General features: G+C 39.2%; 1 long non-coding RNA gene and 1 other non-coding gene across 2 annotated transcripts; both read left to right on the forward strand.

Moving 5' to 3' along the window:
* Positions 1-1,585: 1,585 nt before the first annotated feature.
* LOC124417321 lies at positions 1,586-17,710 on the forward strand. The gene is made up of 3 exons (XR_006931865.1): positions 1,586-11,645; positions 11,779-11,888; positions 12,002-17,710. It is a non-coding gene; the product is annotated as an uncharacterized LOC124417321 (long non-coding RNA).
* LOC112531641 lies at positions 13,803-13,962 on the forward strand. The gene has a single exon (XR_003073536.2). It is a non-coding gene; the product is annotated as a U1 spliceosomal RNA (small nuclear RNA).
* Positions 17,711-18,202: the final 492 nt, after the last annotated feature.

The raw sequence follows: 18,202 nt of genomic DNA on the forward strand, positions 1-18,202 counted from the left end.
TGTTGGAAAGAAACTCTGAGACTTCAATTGTTACCAAAAGGGACTTCGAAAACATGCACATTTAGATGAAAAACAAATAAATATGGGACTAGAGGGAATGGCTTCAAGCTGCGCCAGGGAAGATTCAGGCTGGATGTTAGGAAATACTACTTCTCCGAAAGGGTGGTCAGGCACTGGAATGGGCTGCCCAGAGAGGTGGTGGAGTCACTGACCCTGGTGGTATTCAAAGAGCGTTTGGATGTTGTGTTGAGGGACATGGTTTAGCAAGAACCATTGGTGAAGGGCGAACGAATGGTTGGACTGGATGATCCTGTGGGTCTTTTCCAACCTTAGCAATTCTATGATTCTATGATTCTATGAAATATGTCTTTCCTTTCTCTTAAAGAAGACATGTAAGGCAGTATCACGATAGAGAGAATAACTGATGTGGACAAAATCACACAAATAGAAAGTGAAGCAAGGCAAACAGTATTGCCTCTCTACACCTAACCCTGTAGTTTCCCTAAGTGCAGGCAAGACATCTTCTGTTCCTTTATTCTTTGTGTGCTTTGCTTCTCACTCTCTGCCTAATGTCCGTGAGCCAGACACCTGAGGTCAGAATAGTACCTTGCGAAAGCTTAAGGACAGAAAAAAGACTTCTCTGCAGTTTTTAATTTTATGCAGACTTTTGAAATTTACTTGCAATAAAGCTTTACAAGAAAAAAAAGACTAGAGGCAGAGAAGAGCTCATTAGAAGGAGTCACAGAGAGGCAAGAAACTCTTCAGAAAGGCCAATTCATCACTTATTCACGGAATTACCATCAGGAGCTTGTCATGGACCTTCTACAACAGCATCAGTGGGCTGAGTTATGTCTTGCATGAGTATTTTGTTGCTGATCTGTGTATGCCATCTTCCCCAAAACTGAGGGATGGTTTTATGTAAGGCTACCTATGACTAGCACAGAGCTACTTTGGCAGCTCGTTTTTCTTTTTTTTTTTTTTCCCTGATAGATCTAAAAGTCTATGACAGCCAGGAACTGTGCATATCCCTCTGTCCTAGCAATCCTTTGCTGTTGTAACAAAATGCTCCAGAGCAGCAGGGTGGATGCACAGAGTGGGACTGGGGTGCTCACCTGGTGTGTGTGACAGGGGTTAGCATGCTGCTTGATGATCAGGTCCTGTGAGACACATTTCAATGGATGCTGAGACCTGTTGTGTCTATGCGCAAGCCTTGCAGGCCCCTGAGGGCAGTAGCAGATCTCAGCTACCCTGGCCAGCCTCAGTGGGGACAAACACCCTGCTTGGTTAAGCACAGATCCCATTCTTGCCTGCACTGTGTTATCTCTGTTCAGCAGGGTTTGCTGGCTGCCTTTTTGGCTGGACCTTGAACCTGTATTACCGTCAGCTATGTCTCCAGACCTTGGACCTGTTACAGGTAGCCTTGTCCTCAGCTCCCTCCTCAGTAGCACCTAACTGCACAGCCTGGTTGCACTGCAGACCTGGAGCAATACCGTGCTTGGGACTGTGTTCCCATCAGCACCTGGACCCTGCCTGCCGCAGGACTGCCCTATTGCTGGGATTATTTCAGACTCCTGGCATGTCCTGTGGCACACACAGGACTCAGTGAAACAATTGTGTTTTTGGGTAGCAGAGTGGTGTAACTAGTTCTGGCAGCATTGAGAACTCTCCTTTGTGGCTCATGGCATCTAGTTTCATCCTTCTCTCAGGTGCACGCAGAGCTATTTTGCTAATTTTATGTTTACAAGCTGCTGTAAAGTATTTTAATAGAAAAATGGATCCTCCTCTTTTCTTAATACTCCCCAACTACTTTGAAAGCCTGTAAAGAGCACACCCTCAGATGGACCCCACTCCCTATAAACACCTTCAGAGGCTCCTGACCTGCATGACTCCTGGGAAGGAGGTCCAGCTTCATAGTAGCCAGCTGGATCTCTTATGACAACATTCTGTACCTGTATCAGATGTAAATATTTTCTTTCTCGAAATTACACCATTTAAGGACACCTTTTAATACTGTGAGGAATTTTGCATTTACGTAATACTATGTTAGTTGTATTTCAAGACATTCAGTAAGAATTTGGCCCCAGTCCTGCAGTTAATAAAAGGAAGGTGTGGGAGTCTCTCTGTGTAGAGCCACTACAAGCTTCCGTGGGTAAACAAAATAGTTTATTACTGAGTACTTTTTTGGTTTTACTTTTTTGTATTACTATTTTTTGGTATTACTTTTTTGGTTAAATTTTAGCTTTAGTCTGAAGTTTTAGTTGCTTATAAATCACGAGGAAGACAGTATTAGACTATGATTATCTGTGTTTGAACACATAGCTTGGTTAATCTCTGGGTGAGCATCTAAACCCCGTATTCAGGGAGCATCCCTTTTATTTTAAAATACATCAGAACTTTCCTAACCAGTATAACTCCAAAATCTAAATGTGTGGAACAACAGGAACAAGGGCAAGGTTGTACATTAGTTACAGAGTATAAAACATACCAGTGTATTTATTAAACATCTTCTCTCAAGGTTTTATATTCCTTATTATCAAATCATTTAAAAAGCAGCATGCTACCTCTATTAGCATGCTACCTAAGTTAAAAGGAGGACCATACACATGCAAGTATTTTGCAAAGCGTGTAAGATTGTAGTGCTCTATAGTACTGCTTTATCTGGTTTCATGCTTTTGTACGCACATATACAGTCATACAAGCTGCCATGTGTAGATAATAACCCCCATACAAAACCACATGATTATTAAAAAAAAAATACATTCCAGCAGTAGAAATTACAAATTTTCTTGTTATTTTGTGCCCACACAATGTATGAAGTTGATGTAATCAAAAGTTGTGAGTCTTTATCAGAACTTATATGACTAATTCAGCCTTTTATCTATCCTTGGCTAATCATGCAAAAGCCAGGAATGAAGGAATGCTGAACTGGTAATATAATTGGTTGTATAAATCTGAGTGGGTAGGCAGCTGGATTTTCTTCAGTCAGTTCTTCCTAGCCACTGACTTTGATGCTGTAATCCTTTTGAGCCAAACATGGACTCAGGTTCCAAACACACATTAATGCCATGATAAGAAACTTGTTGCAGAAAGGTTGTGCTACCTTGAGGTGTTACTGCTCCCTCAGCCAAACTGGCAGAACTGATCATGTGAAGTTTCCTTGTTGGTTTCAGCACAAAGTGAGTAGCTCTCTAAGTTATTTTTAAACAACCCAAGCTATTTGACATGAAATGCATAAAGCATGCTCACGTGTCTTTCATCAGCTCAGCTCTGGATGCTAAATTTGTGATCACAAACATCTGGCGCTTGACCTGTTCTTGCAGCTGGACTGAGTGCAGGTACATAGTGTGCTCTGCACTGCAAAGGAGAGGAAGAGGAGAAGGAACACAGGATGATGTGATCACCACCACTTTTTTTTAGCTTCATTCAGTGGGATATCAGCAAGGGCAGCGGTTCCTTCACAAACACGTGGGCCTGAGTTCCGGAGCCCTAGATCATGTGCAGAACATTCTAAACTTCTCTTTCTGTTGAAATAATAAAAAATGTTGTCTTCTTTAAAACCAGTGAAGCTGCAATAGAGTGAAGGGTAATATAATTCCTATTTTTCTTCTAGCTTATGTTAGAGAAATTAGAGAGACGTAGGAAAAGACCATCAAAAATTGTTGTTCCTATTTCTCACTTTCATTTGTTGCTTCAACCCGATATCTTTAATGCTCTGCCATATAGGCAAAATAGTTTCAAAAGTGTCCTGACAAGCTGACATAGGGTTTCCTAATGATATATGTAAGTATAGTATTTCACCATTTTCCAGGTCTTTAAATAAAAAAATTATGTGAGTGGTAAGTGATACTCCTGGCTTTCTATTTTAATAAATCTCCAGTTTCCAATGGAATTGAAACACGAAGTAACTAAGCTTTGATGTTTCTGTGTTCTAGAAGTGATTATGTCTTCTTCTGGCCCATTCTGGTATATTACTGAGGAAGATATTTCACATTTCAGATGGCATAAATACTGACTGTGAGATTTCAAGTTTATTTACACGTGTAATGTTGTACAGAGACTTGTTCAGCCAATTACTTGTATATTTTGGATACTATACAGACAAAATCAGAAATTCTACCTTGGGTAACTCTGGTTTGGTTGCTCTTTCTGTCTCCCTGTCCTTTAAATTTAATATTCTCCATTGTTTGACATCTTGCATGCCTTTGTTTTAATGCCCAGCTCTCCTCCTTTGGTGCAAAGACAGCTACGCTTTTTTGTTGTTTAGTAAAATGATTTTGTATATTATATTCTCTTACAGTTGTAACACATGAAATCACTCTGATTGCATGGTACTCTGTAGGTGTAAGATAACAATCATATTAATTAGATGCAGGTGTTGACTAATGTCAATGGCTACCATATGATACAAGCTGTGCAAGGCAGAGTAAGACGCTGAGGCAGATTCCCTGTTACTATAATATTACTGCCTGCATGTTATGAAAGAATTTAGTCCAAACTCCCTGTAGAATCCTTCCCCTAAGTTTAAAACACAGATTATGCCTTAAATATTTGACACAAAACATTATTTCTTTTCTCCTGCCAACTTAGGCAATGCCAGAAAAAATAGGATCAGTGTTCTCAAGCAAAGGGATAATTTAATTCAAGCCACAGTTAGAATATATCTAGATTAAAAAAAAAAAAATAAACAAAAAAGGAGAGAACACTGAACCCACCTTGGAGTCCAGAGAGATTCCAGAGAGCAGACTCTGGTTGACTGGAAGCCTAAAGACTCCTTCCTGTTGCTGTTGGGTTTAAAATAGTTAAAATCTGTTCCATCTCAGTAGCTACAATTATTGTATCGGGGAAAAAATTAACATTAAAAAAAAATTGACTTAGAAGAATGAATTAAATATTTTTATTCTAAAATGTTGTATCTACAGAAAAGAAACCAGTGCATTTTGCTAAAGCCTGATGATCTGCTTTGTCATGAAGCAAGTCTTTATAAATAAAGTCTTTAGCATTCATTTCCTGTTGTCTGGCAGTAACTCATTCATGAAGGTTCTGAATATTCATCTTGTTACTGTTTTTCTTCTATTTTAGAAAATGCTTCCACTGATTCCCCAAAAGCTATTTTTCTGCTTTGTATCTTTTCTCTCGGTTGATGTGGAGATGGTTGTTTTGGACTTTTATTTTTAACTTCAGAGGCAGTCATTTTTAATTGGAGGGCAGTAGATAAGCTGAAAAAAAAAACAACCCTCAAAAGATACAGACATGTTTGTATTTTGCTTCTGGAGAAATTCAAAGGTTTTTTTGAATGCTGCATTAAAGAAGTCATGGTGAACAGACAGGGAAAACAGCCCTTGAAAAGTCAGCTCGTCTGTCTTCTGCTCTGAAGGTTTACCCAGGGAGGCCTGATCCCTTCTTGGCAGAGATGTGGCCACCATGTTCTCAGAAACCTCTTTCCAGCCTCTCCAAGGAATCAAGTCCATTAATTGCCCTCCTGATAGTAAGCTCTTCCTAATGTCTAACCTGATTCTCTCTTGTAGCAATTTTAGTCCACTTCAGTCTGTTCTCTCTGCAGTAGCCTTTACGCATCTGAAGATCATTACCATGTTTCCCCACAGTGGTTTCACCTGTAGATGAAGGACTGGGTTGTTCCAATGTTTCTCAGGCTCAGAGAGCTCTCCCGGCTTTCCTCTGTGCTCTATCCACTTGGTTCCTGGTGTTGCTGGAATTGATGCTTTAGACTGGACATGGTTCTCCATCTGAACAAAGCCTTCCTATTGACACTTTTCCAGGATGGTATTTGCTTTTCTTGCAACCTGGCGGCGTTGCTGACGCATGTCCAGTGTCTGACCTCTGATCCCTTGTATGGCACTGCTGCCCAGTCAGTCCTTCCCCGTCTTGTATTTTGCTCAATCAGTTACTCCCAAGTGCTGTACTTTGTGTTTCTCCTTAGTGAAATGTGTTCCTTTTTTTTTAATGCCCACATGCACACCCACATGCATTTCTGTCAAGTGTTCTCTGTTTCTTCAGCTCATCCTTCTGAACTCAAACCCTGTTGTCTTTGTAGTGCAGGTCTTGCAGCTTTTCCGAGCACTGCATCCTTTGCAGAGCTAATAGGAGCTCTATTGATTCTGTTATGCAAATCATTAACAAAAAATACTGACAAATGCTAAATCTGGTAAGTATTGTAGAATGTAGGGGGCATGGAATGTTCCGATCTATGACTCCTCATTACTGCGGCTTATAGGACAGCCTTGGTGGGGACAGAGCTATTCCACTGAGATGCCAAGATTTGGCAGAGGTGGGATGGGGTTGTGTCAAATCCCAGGTTTGGGAGCACTGTGCATCTTCCACAGCGCTGCTGAGGGAAGTCCTTTTGAAGCCTAAAGCAGAAAAGCAATAACCTGGAATATCTGTGCTGTCCACACAACCAGGGGATTTGCATTTGTTGTGGTCTTTTCCTCTTTGTGCTTGAACTAGAAGGGAACAAACGTTCAGGAACAGAGCTGTAGTAGTGGTCTGAGTGTATGGGGTGTAGATCCATAGATAGCCACAGAGCATATATTCTTCTGTTTGTGGAAAAGTTGTTAATAACTTTTGAAAGAATGAAACCTTTTTTGCCCCTAACTTAAATGCTGTCTATTTTACATTAAAACACTACATTTTTTTTCCCCACAAAAGATTATGACAAGGATTTTTTTCATTTCTGTGAGGACTCTTCCATGAAGATGACTCAATATTTGGGTTTCACACAAGTTTTTCAAAATCTCATGTGTTTTAAACTAATGTTTCTATTATAGTTATTTTTTCAGTAGCTTCCAATAAACAGATACTTTATAAGAGTGGTCTTTTGATAGCATGAAAAGTGCTTTTCTTCCCTACAACTTCCTGTAAAATCTTTCCTTATCCAAACATGTAATGATGATGAATTTGCTGTTCTTGATAACAATGATTGCACTCTTCTCCAAGGCCAGATACAAAAAACACAGTTTGAGCTGTGCTGACATTATACTTTCTGTTATTTAGCTCAGCAGATGAAAACGTAAAGATCCACCAACAAACATTTTAGAACTTTGTGCCTGTGAACCCTTGAAATTAACTGCAAAAATAGTTGAGATTTACTCTGTCTCAAGTATGGTAAAGCACAATTTCTGAGGCCAAACTTACTCTTCTGTAAGGACTTGTAGAAGTATTTGCTTATTTAATGCAAAGAAAGTTACCAAATATTACACCTGATACATATTACATGGATTCTAAATTATAGCCCTGCACTTGATGTGAAAGGAGTAAAACAAGGAAAAATAGCATTAAAGAATGATGTGCCAGCCAGGTAACTTTCCCTTAAGATATAAATGATTCAGAGAGGCTGATTCTTGATACTGTGTTACTAAGTCATCAGCAGCGCAGCCTGGAATAAAGAAATGTTTTGTTTTCTATTGCTTTATGTAGCTGTTGACTGAATGACACTGCATTATATCAGCAAAATATAAACAGAATCACGTCCATAGTAACTCATACATTGGAATAATTGATAGGTGATTTTTGCCACTGAAGAGGTCCAGCTCTGGTGCAGCCACGTTTTGAGGAAATGGGTCAGGATTTTGCTCAATACAAGACCAGCTCAAAAGAGAGCCTGAAGTTACCTAATCAGTAACACATGGCCGGAACTGAAACATATTTATTGAAAAAAGAGCTGAAGAAATGCAAGATGAAAAGATAAGGCAGTGGTCTCCATGGTTTATTAAAGTTTGGAAATGTGCATCCTAAGAGACTAACTTGCCCCATAATTGTGCAACTCTCATTCAAAGTTGGTATTTTTAATTTCAAGGAGTATTGTCATTTGAAATGAGAAGTTGAAACATGAATAGATATTTTTAATTGTAGTGCTTTACAATGCATAAACAACAGTTCAAAATTTACTTAAAAAAAAAAAAAAAGATGATTTCTTTTTGTTCTTTTACCCCCAAAAGGAGGTAAAAAGCCAAAGGGCTAGGACACTCTTGAATTGTTTCATCTGGCTTGCTCTTGAGTAACAGATGCTGTTGACTGACTGAAAATAATCAGTCAGGATTGACTGAAGGTTTAGGTGTGAGTGTGACAGCCAATATGAGACAAGCCTATGTATGGCAGCTGCCATTGCACTGAAGGGACAGACTTTCTCGGCCACTGTCACTTGCCTGCTTTCTCCTAACCAGAAAATTTTGCCCCTTTCCCTACCCCAGCCTCCATCAGAATTGGATGTCTTGTTACTCGTTAACAATGTTCTGTCAAAATGATTTGAGTGAGTTTAAATACTTCATAGTGAGGGATTAAGAAAAAAAAAGGTGTCTGGATCAATTTTGACAGAACTGGGTTAGAGGAGACGAAGTCTGCAATGATGCCAGCAGATGGGAAGGTGCAGCCATCTCCCTTGGGATGGGTGGTGAGGCCCGAACGAGCAGCCTGGGGATGTCTGTGTGGGTAACTACTGACACTGGATCTGCCATAGCCAGAGGAATCTGCCTGACTGGGCCTCTCTTTAATCCTACACTGACCTTCAGTGCATTTGTGAGTTAACAAAGATGTATAAGGTGATTACAGCATCGGTGAAACAACATCACAACATCTGAAGAGATAAGCAATCACAAAAAAACATAGGAATTACTAGCTGTACTTTGTAGTCTTTGGGGGTGAGGAGGAACAGCTTTGTAACCTGTTTAATGCTGTGATTAATTTGACTTTGGAAGTCACAGTTGCTGTTAAATTCCTTTTCTTCTCGCCTTCACTGAAGGCATCAGGAACTCTTCACACCTCTCCATTGCTGTTTCTGAGCCACAGGAGGATACTTTTCAGGATATCAGTCTGTGTTACAAAGATAATGTCAACTGAGGGAGTCCTCCCTCCTCCCATGTTCCTCCTCTTCTGTTAGACTCCCATTGCCAGCCCTACACCACTGTACTTCAGCCCGTCCAGGATCACCTGAGCCTTCCTGTGGTCCACCTTCTTGTGGAGCCCACAGACAGACCCATGGGTATTGCTGGGGAGGAAACAAACTGGTGTGGTGCAAGAGGAGAAGCTCAGGCTTCTGTAACTGGTTTTGCTGCTGAAGCCAGTGGGAAGTGAAGCAACCACTGAGACAATCATTTCTCATATTATTCAGATGTAAATACATAAGATGTTCCAGAAGTAGTTTGGAAGAGCGTACAGATGACTGGGCACAAGTATGACAAGTTCAACTTTTTTTAGGATGAATAGTCTGAGAATATTCACGTTTTGTGCTTTTCACCATGACAAAACAAGAGCAACCGAGTTTTGCCTTTGGCTTTAAGATTCGTAGTACATTGCAGTGCGATATATTTAGTCTAATTACTGAAGCCATTTACATTTGAAAATTTCTATTTACATGCATAAGAAATAAAGTGTTTACTTAACATTTTAGATCCTGTAGAAAAATTGCTCCTTTTAAAAACCAGCTATTTTGTCATTGGCCAAAAGCGCCAGAACCATTATAACATTGTTCTTTAGTGAAAGTCTTGTGTCGTTTTGGTTTGAGTTTTAAAACCTGTATCATTCGAGCAGCAGCAAGTCCTGTTGTACTGTATCCTCCTGTGCTTGTGAACAGAATCCCAGGCATTTGAGAACAGTGACAATATGAGCAACGAACAGTTCTTCTGGCTAAGCACTGATTTATAGAATTCCTTGTAGGCAGATTACAAGCAGTCAACAATTCAAAAGACTTCAGTGACCCTAGAAATATTTCCAAGAAAATGTTACTGCTTTTAATAATGACTGTGCAATACACAGTAAGTATAAATGCAAGAGGTGAAGGGATCAACAAGAGTTCTCAGCCACACTAATTTAACACAGGAAGCAATGGTGAAAGTCTAAGGTTAAGCTGTACAGTTAAAGCCAGAACGGAAACTGGGGCAAGAAAAAGAAAACATGGTGTCGTAAAAATGATGACATCTCTATTTACACTAGGAAGATGACTCACAGTGCAGTTGTAAAACCTGGGTACAAAAAGTTCTAAGGAATTCTAGAAAGTAAGGCAGATTTGGTCATTGTGTCAAATATATCAATTTCTCCTTTTGTTTAAATGATCAGGCATTCAGATAAAGCATATGGCAAATCACATGCTTAGGATACTCAGCGTAGTTATGAAACACAGTAATGTGTCAATGAGTTCTCTTCAGGGTAGGTAGAGGAGGGCTTTACTTTAATGAAGGTGTTTAATAACAGTAAAAATTGCGTAGTTTTGAGAGAAAAGGAAAGCAAGTTCTAACTTGCTTTAATCTAGAATGCATCAACTGGTTAAAACAGCTGAGGGAGGTGTCAGGAGTATATAGTTTCAAGTGAGCCGAAATACAAATGCTGCAAGGAGTTACTTTCTCTGGCTTTGGATCATTAAAGCTCTTAAGCGCATTCTTAACTTTAAGTGCAAACATTCCCATGGCAGTGATTGGGTGGTGACTGGACAGCTTGCAAGATCAGTTCTTAAAATGTTTATTTTCTTTCATTATTTTGCATATGTTTGGCAGGTTCTCCTACGGCAAAGCAGCAGCAAGCTGCTACATGTCCCTTTTAACTGTGGGTACAGAGGAATTTACAATGTCAGCGTTCTGTAGTGTGTTGTAAAATCTGTGCCACTACCTCAAGTCTTCTCCGTAGATTTATTGTAGCACAGAAATGTTGAGAAACAAACACAGTTCAATCAGGGGGAGTGAGAGATAGGGCTTTTTTTAATCATCAAAAGACTTCCTTTGTGAGAAAGTTCAAGGAGCCAGAGCCACGTATCACAAGAATTGTTACCTCACATGTGAGGTTGGGTAACTGATTAACAGAACTGTATTGTGCACTCACTGGAGTCCTGGCACTGGGTACACGAAAGGAACCTCCTATGAAGTTCATAGAGAAATATTCTGGCTGTCATCTTTGTGAAGAGAACAATCTGCTTTTATTTCTCAATAATAAAGCGTTTTGAGTTTATGCAAGTTCACCAATGCAAGATGGTCATTAACTGTTTAAGTGACAGTCTGACTACTGCACGTTGTTTTTGTTTCTTTCTGTTTCATTTGCGATCGATTTACCATTAGTTTTCACTTACAACCTCTGTGCTTCTGGTGAAGAAGGAACAACCTTCCACATGTATGCAGGTTACAGCCTGAATTATGTAAAGTATCAGTTCCCTTACATTTCAGTGTAGCCTCTGTCTTTATTCTGTGTTTGGACAACGCTTAGTGAAGTAGAATAACATCCTCTTCTCCATTGTTTCTATTGATTCTGTGTCTTGGGATTTTGACAGGAAAGGGGCTCCGGTTTAAAGCCAGTTGGAGTTAGCAGTCGAGGGTTTCAGGAATGCCGACATTATCACAGAAGTGGCCAGAGCAGTGAGTCTGCATGTGGGTCCAAGATTTTCCCCAGCCTTCCTTTGAGCAGTGGTTCTGGTTACAGCTAACTAAAAATTACAGTTCATTCTGACCTTCTTCACCGAGGCTGGTTTGCAGCACCTAGACAGCTGAGATCTGCTTTGTGCCGAGCACTTCCACGCAACGTAATAATAGGCAGTTCTTGTGCTAACACTGCTGTCAGTAATAGGGAGTTTATAACTGTTCTTTAAGAGAATGCAAGTGGAGAATAGAGTGATGTGTTGTTGGATGTTTCCTTAAAAATGCTACAAAAAGGTAAATTCCAAAATCTACGTACTTGGCATCTGGTGGTGACTCTGCTGCAGTATTGTTTCTAAATGTATACATGTGCAAAAATAAAATGTGCCCAGAATTAATGCACACCTCCCCTTTTCTCTTACCTGCATAGTTAAAACGTTGTCAAGCGGGCAGCACTGCTTGTGTCTGTGCTTTTATCATCTGGAGAGGGTCTGGGAGCTAGACTGAGGAGGCTGTCCAGTTTGTTTTGGAGGTTATTTGGTAAGTCTCTTTTGCAAAATATTTTTTCTCTCCAAGAAGGAATATAATTTTACAGATGAGATGCATTAGGCTGATTTATTTTCAAGATTCCTTTTTCTGTTTGTTTGTTTTAGTTGACTGTAACTTCAGTAGCTGAAAGCAGGTGCTGCTTGGAAGACGCCGTAGGACTTGGAATTGTCTATGTCTGAGGAAGGAAGCTTTTTAGAAACCATTGGCTCTTGCTGCCTCCTTCACATGAATATAATGATGTTGCTCCAGTGTTCCACCATGAAAAATATCAATCAAGTCTCCTAGATGTGCTTTGTGGGAGAAAATATGAGCAGTAAGGTGTGTGCCACCACTGGTAGCATACACGATTGTGTGCCACAATGACAGAATCTCTTGCTATGGAGTAGCTGAATGAACCATTAATTCAACCTTCCTTCTGAAAAGAGAAAGCTTAGTAGTCTTACTGAGTATTGTACTGATACTTATCTATGTAAAATACTTTTTTTTCCTTAACGAATTCCCATTAATTGTTTATAGCTAACTCAAATTTATTCAAAAAGTTTTTGTGATACAATTTATAAGAATTCTTTGGGATCTCTGGGTGCTTCCCAACTGTTGAATTGTTGATGTGTTTTGTTAAACTTCTTACTCTGATCATCACTTCATGTATTAACATATTCATGATGAGTGAATGCAAAAGGGAACACAAAGACAAGAAACACATTCAAATATTAATTTGAGTGAATACTTTTTGAAGATTTGATCTGGTGCTATTCAAAATGCGGTGCTTCTGAATCAGGAGCAATAAAGTCACAAGAGAGAGTGCTGGAAGTAATCCATGGACATCCTGTTCTTATTAGAAGTGGGCTAAAGCATTCTGACAGATTTCAAACCTGCTGAAATATTCTTCTTCTTTTTTTTTTTTTACTTCTTTTACACCAGCATTACTGGGAGCACATCTTACTTATCTGTTTAAGGGTGGCTATGAAAAAGGGAGAAGACAGAGATATATTTGGTGAAAAATAGGGTGAGAAAAGAAGCAGAGAGTTGACTGTGTGAAGAAAGAAAGAGACACCCTGGGAAAGCAGCAGAGAAAAGGGAAAGAAAAGAAATCCTAATTTTTTAAAATATGACTCCTTAGAACTGAGACTGTGCCAAACCCTGGACTTGGAGGCTATTCTGTCCTTAATACATTGCACATGATTGTCTGTAGCTAGAAAAACATTTTTTGTGGGTTTTGAAAAATCAAATTACCCTTATATGAAATAAAACAAACTATGAGTTTATATGGCAGAGTAAAAAGAAACCAAATTCATTTTGCAAGCCTTTAGAGAGTTTAAAAATCCCTTAGGCTCACAAAAACTCAAACTCCGTAGCGTTCAAATATTCAAATGTTGTAGGAGGTACAATTGACTTAATTCCATTTACTTTAATTAAGTTTTCATCAGACTCTTTCTATTTAGTTAACTGATTCTCCTCTCAAGGCATGTTTATATTAAGGGCAAGATCCAAAATACCATATGGATACTTCCTGTGCAATCTAGATAGCCATTAAGTAAGGAGATTGGTTATAAAACCTGTGTAACTTTAAAAGCTACAAGACTGTAGGCAGTTTGGTATCCCTTAGGAATGCCTTTCTGCTCCATATCTGAAGCATGGGCCTCAAGCTTAGCATCTTGGCAGACCAGCAGGGTCTGTTCTCAGATGCCATGCTGCCTACCTAAGCTTATGACACTCAAACCTGCAATGCCAGCTTGTCTTCTACAAAAGTGATACCTATTGAGTGGGTGACAAAACTGGGATGTACATGGAGTTAGATGCTGAAACAAGGTGTGTAAAGCCTCTGATAGGCAATAGAGACACCATGCAATTGAGTGGAGGTAAGAACGGCTGTCCAGGGTCACGACAAGAATTCACCCAGCCCTGCTACTTGACTGGCAGGGAGGCATGATGGTCATGAAGGTGATTTCCTAGGTAGGGCCTCATTCCTTGTACTTCTGGTGACCTGACCACTGAAAATTCTGTGATTTAGGGAACTACACTGTAAAATTTGTAATGTGAGATACTGTATATGTATGTTTTCTTAAATTAAAACACAATCCCACCTCCAAACTCCCATTAATGTTAAGTGGATGCCTAGAGTAGAACACAGTAAACAGTGATCTGATTGCAGCTTAAATCTATACCAACTTGGAACATCTTTGATGTTCCTTGTAAGGAATTGCACCCATTTCATGAAAACTGTATTTTTCAGTTCTGTTTGAATTCTCATTTGGGGCTTCATTTGATATCCCCCACTCTTGAACTGGAAGATTCAGCAAAACGTTGGTGCCAGACTACCTTCACCATGACACGACTTCACACACTTCCGCCACATCCCTCCTCAGTCATCTGTTTCCCAGACTGCAGAGTCCCGAATTGTTTGATAGTTTCCTTGTATGGAAGTTGTTGCAGACCTCTGACCATATGTCCTTGCTCTTTCCCAGTTTTTCTGTGTTACGTGCCTTCACTATTGCTCTATAGAATAATGTGTAGTTCATTTTTCTTAGGATACATTTATATATACATTTGTATATATGTGAGGCTATGCAAGTACTTGCGATGTTTTTCACCTGCTCTTCTACCATGGATATCTTCTTCCACAGATCTGTTTATTTATGATTGTACCTGGACCAGGTTTGGGAATTTGGGTGTCACAGAGTCACAGAATTGTAGGGTTTGGGAGGAACCTCTGGAGATCATGTCCTACCTTCCAGGCCAGTATGTGACCTCTTGACCAGAGCTGCACAGTCTCTTTCTCAGACTCATTAAAGAATGAGATCAGCAGTTATGCCGTGTACAATGCAGCTGCTCCAAGGCACCCTTACTGCAGCCTGGCTCCAGCCCTACTGCTTTAGGTCATCTCTGAGATGACAGAGCTTGTGGTCTGTTTGGAACTGGGTGCTGGTTGTCCTTATCTTCTATAATTGCTTAGCTGTTGTAACACTTTTTCTCTTCCTCCTCTAAGTGAAATAGCATCTACTGTGATACTTCCTCATGTGCTTGCTCCTATGGATGTACTGTGTGTGTCCATGTGCCAGGCAGTGTTAGTAAGCATGCAGAGTGAGACCTTGAGCCCCCTACAGACAGGTACCAAATTGCGTTCCAAAAACACTGCTGACAAAAATGGAGATGAGAGGATATTTCAAGATTTGCAGTTTGTGTTTAAGTGTTTTATGTCTGCTTACATCCAACTTAGGTGCCCATGATCTCATGAGAAGCTATTTCTTGGCCTCCTTACACATAAGTATTTCTATCTTACAGAAGTAGTTCCCCATCTGAGGTGGGTGCATGGACACAGGTGGACTAAATATGCACTGATACTATCTTATTTAGGACTGAGCAAGTCCGCAGTTTAACTGAATCTGTAGTAGATGTCACTGAATTGCACAGAAGGCTGCTGATAAGCTATTGCATCATCATAGGTGCCTACCACATACAGCAGTTTCGACTTGGATATGAGGTCAATAATGTCCTCAGTGGCTGACATAGGAGGCAGAGGTTACAGTAAGGATCTGTCTCTACAGTTTCACAAAGATAGTGTTACTGTTATCCTTGCTTAACACATCAGCTTGGGATACAGAGTGATTTTGATGTATGTAAGCCATGATCGCTCAAAGTCTTTGAAAGAGCCAAGAGGTGACATCTGTTCTCCTGCATCCTAGTATGGTAATTGGCCACTGAAGCCTTTTTTGTTCATTATTCAGATATTTTGGAAAAATTATTATCACTGTTCTTATGCTTTCTACTCTTCTCCTGAGAACAAAACAAATCCTTCCGAGGGAAAAAAAGAGTTAGGTAATGATGGTCTGTGGAGTTGGTGAGGATAATCTTTCTTTCAGTGACTTGTCTTTTCCTGTAAGCACCTCCAAATGTTATTGCTCTCCATGGAGCAGGTTTATAAAATAATGGGTAAGTCATACTAATTATCCTGTGAGCTGTAAGGGCTGCCTGCTTTTCCTTTAGAGAAAGTAAGTCAGCTTTCACATCTTTGCTAAAATTCATAGCAAGATAGTGAAGGAGCTCATTTCTCACTGCAGTAAAGGAAGAAGGAAATGGCATAGAAGTTTGTCTCTGAATTTGCCTATTTCAGTCTGCAAATAATGATTTGTAAATAGAATTTTTGGGTGATATTTTCTCTACCATGTGCTAACAACACGCTGCTCTGTTCAGCTGCTTGAAACAAATAGAACTGATGCTGAAAAGTGAAATAAAAGCATCACTAAATTAGCTGCATAACATCCAGATCAATGTACCTTTCTAAGAGCAAAATAGCGGGTACTACTCTTCTTTGGGTCATAGCAACTGGTTGATCAGTGTCAACAGATATGTTATAGCTCCAGAATGAGCTATGAAAATGCCAAGGTTAGATTTTCTTATTTGATACTTCATCACAAAATTTCAACCGGACTGGATTCCCCACAGGGGATCTTAAACTAGAAATCCAGATATATCTGGGAATAACTTTAGTGAGCAAAAAGTGATAATAATAAAAATAATGTGTACTTCGTATAGAGGAGTATAAGTGTTTTTCTAAATACCAATCATTTCCAGTAATATCCATTTCATCCACTTCATTTATTATGGTCTGTATGAACCTCTTTGTATCTGTGAATACAGAATAAAGAATTCTGCTCTCAAAGCCTTGAAAGCTCTATTACTAGTGAATTCATGAGGAAAATGCTGCTGACAAAATATATACATATATATTTTGACCCATTGCCTCTTTATCCCCATTTAAGTGACTAGTGTTAACATCACTGTCCAAGTATATTCACGCACAGGAGCTTTTACTTTGCTTTCCATCACTGAGTAGCTGTGCCTACTGAACGTAGTTGCTATCATGTTAAAAGCATGTGAGATGACCTGCCCAAGTATTCTCTTGCTGATTCCTCTTTTCTGGAATGTATTCACATAAATGTTCCTTCTAACTTCCTTTGTTTAGTAATGCGTGAGTGCTTACATCCTGGTATTGAAATTATTTTTTGCTTATAGTTGAACTGATGTCATGCATCATACACACTAATATAATGTATATTATATATAGGTACTCATGCTTTTTTTTTAGCCACTCTTTTATGAATAGTGAAGAATGAATGAGGACATATCAAGTTATGTAATTATTGATGTCTGCCTTGAGCACTGTAACCTGTTAATGTCAAAATAGAAACCTGCATGGTTATTACTGCAAAATAAGGTCACAAATAAGGAGTAGAAATACTCAAAATGCATTGGAATATGAGGACAAGTATATAATCAAAAGTTGTTGTCAGCTATATTAAAGAAAATTATAGTTGATTTAACTTAATGGTATGTTCATATCTGAAGTAAGAAATGCATTAGTTTTGAAGAAGTTTAACCAAAGCTATTTTACAGTACAGAAAAATTTTAAAACATACATTGTACAGTTCATGGATCAGATTTTTGTTTGTATTCTGTTTAGAGCTACCATTCGAATGATTTGTGAATAACATTCTGCAGGGTATATTTTTTATTCTTCTGCCTCCAAAACAAGAATTGTTTTTATTTATACAAAAGAAAAGCTTAATCAAAATAGAATATAATGTAGTTCTGAACCAGGTAATATTTTTTTGGAAACAATTATCTGTTTATTAAACAATAATGATTTTCCTGTAGTTTTGTGTCTAAGTATTATTTTCTCATTTTCCAGAGATGGTTTTTTACAGTGCTGTTGATTCTGTTGCTACTGGAGTATCAAAAAAATCTGCTGCTCATAAATAGAAACTTATTAAGAGTTATAGTTCCTACCAATGTTGAAAATAAACTCTCATTAGGTTACCGTGTCTGAAGTAAGGAATCATTAAGACCATTTAACGATCCTATGAACGACCTACCTTTCATCCTGAGAGAACTGGGAAAAGGCAAAGGCAACACAGTTTGTTTTTCTACTGCACCCCATTTGTAGGCAGCAGTACTGCCGACGAATGTGCAGTAAAAAGAAACAAAGTCTGAAAGTTAATACCACAGGCGCCAAACACATGTCTGTGAAAGAGGAATGCAACCAGACATTTCTACGTGCAGTACATTAATTCCTAATAGGCTCTTTCTACTTAACAAAGGTCAGATTATTGGATGGAACAGAATCCAGTCTCATACAATGTGCATTACCCTCCTTAATGTGTGAAGAGTAACAGCATGGTTGTATTTCCTTGTTATGATTAACAGAATCACAGAATCATAGAATTATTGAGGTCGGAAAAGACCTCTAAGATCATCTAGCCCAACTGTCCACCTACTGCCAATATTGCCCACTAAACCATGTCCCT

This window comes from Gallus gallus, chromosome 1, assembly GCF_016699485.2.
Source record: "Gallus gallus isolate bGalGal1 chromosome 1, bGalGal1.mat.broiler.GRCg7b, whole genome shotgun sequence".
Lineage (NCBI taxonomy): Eukaryota > Metazoa > Chordata > Aves > Galliformes > Phasianidae > Gallus > Gallus gallus.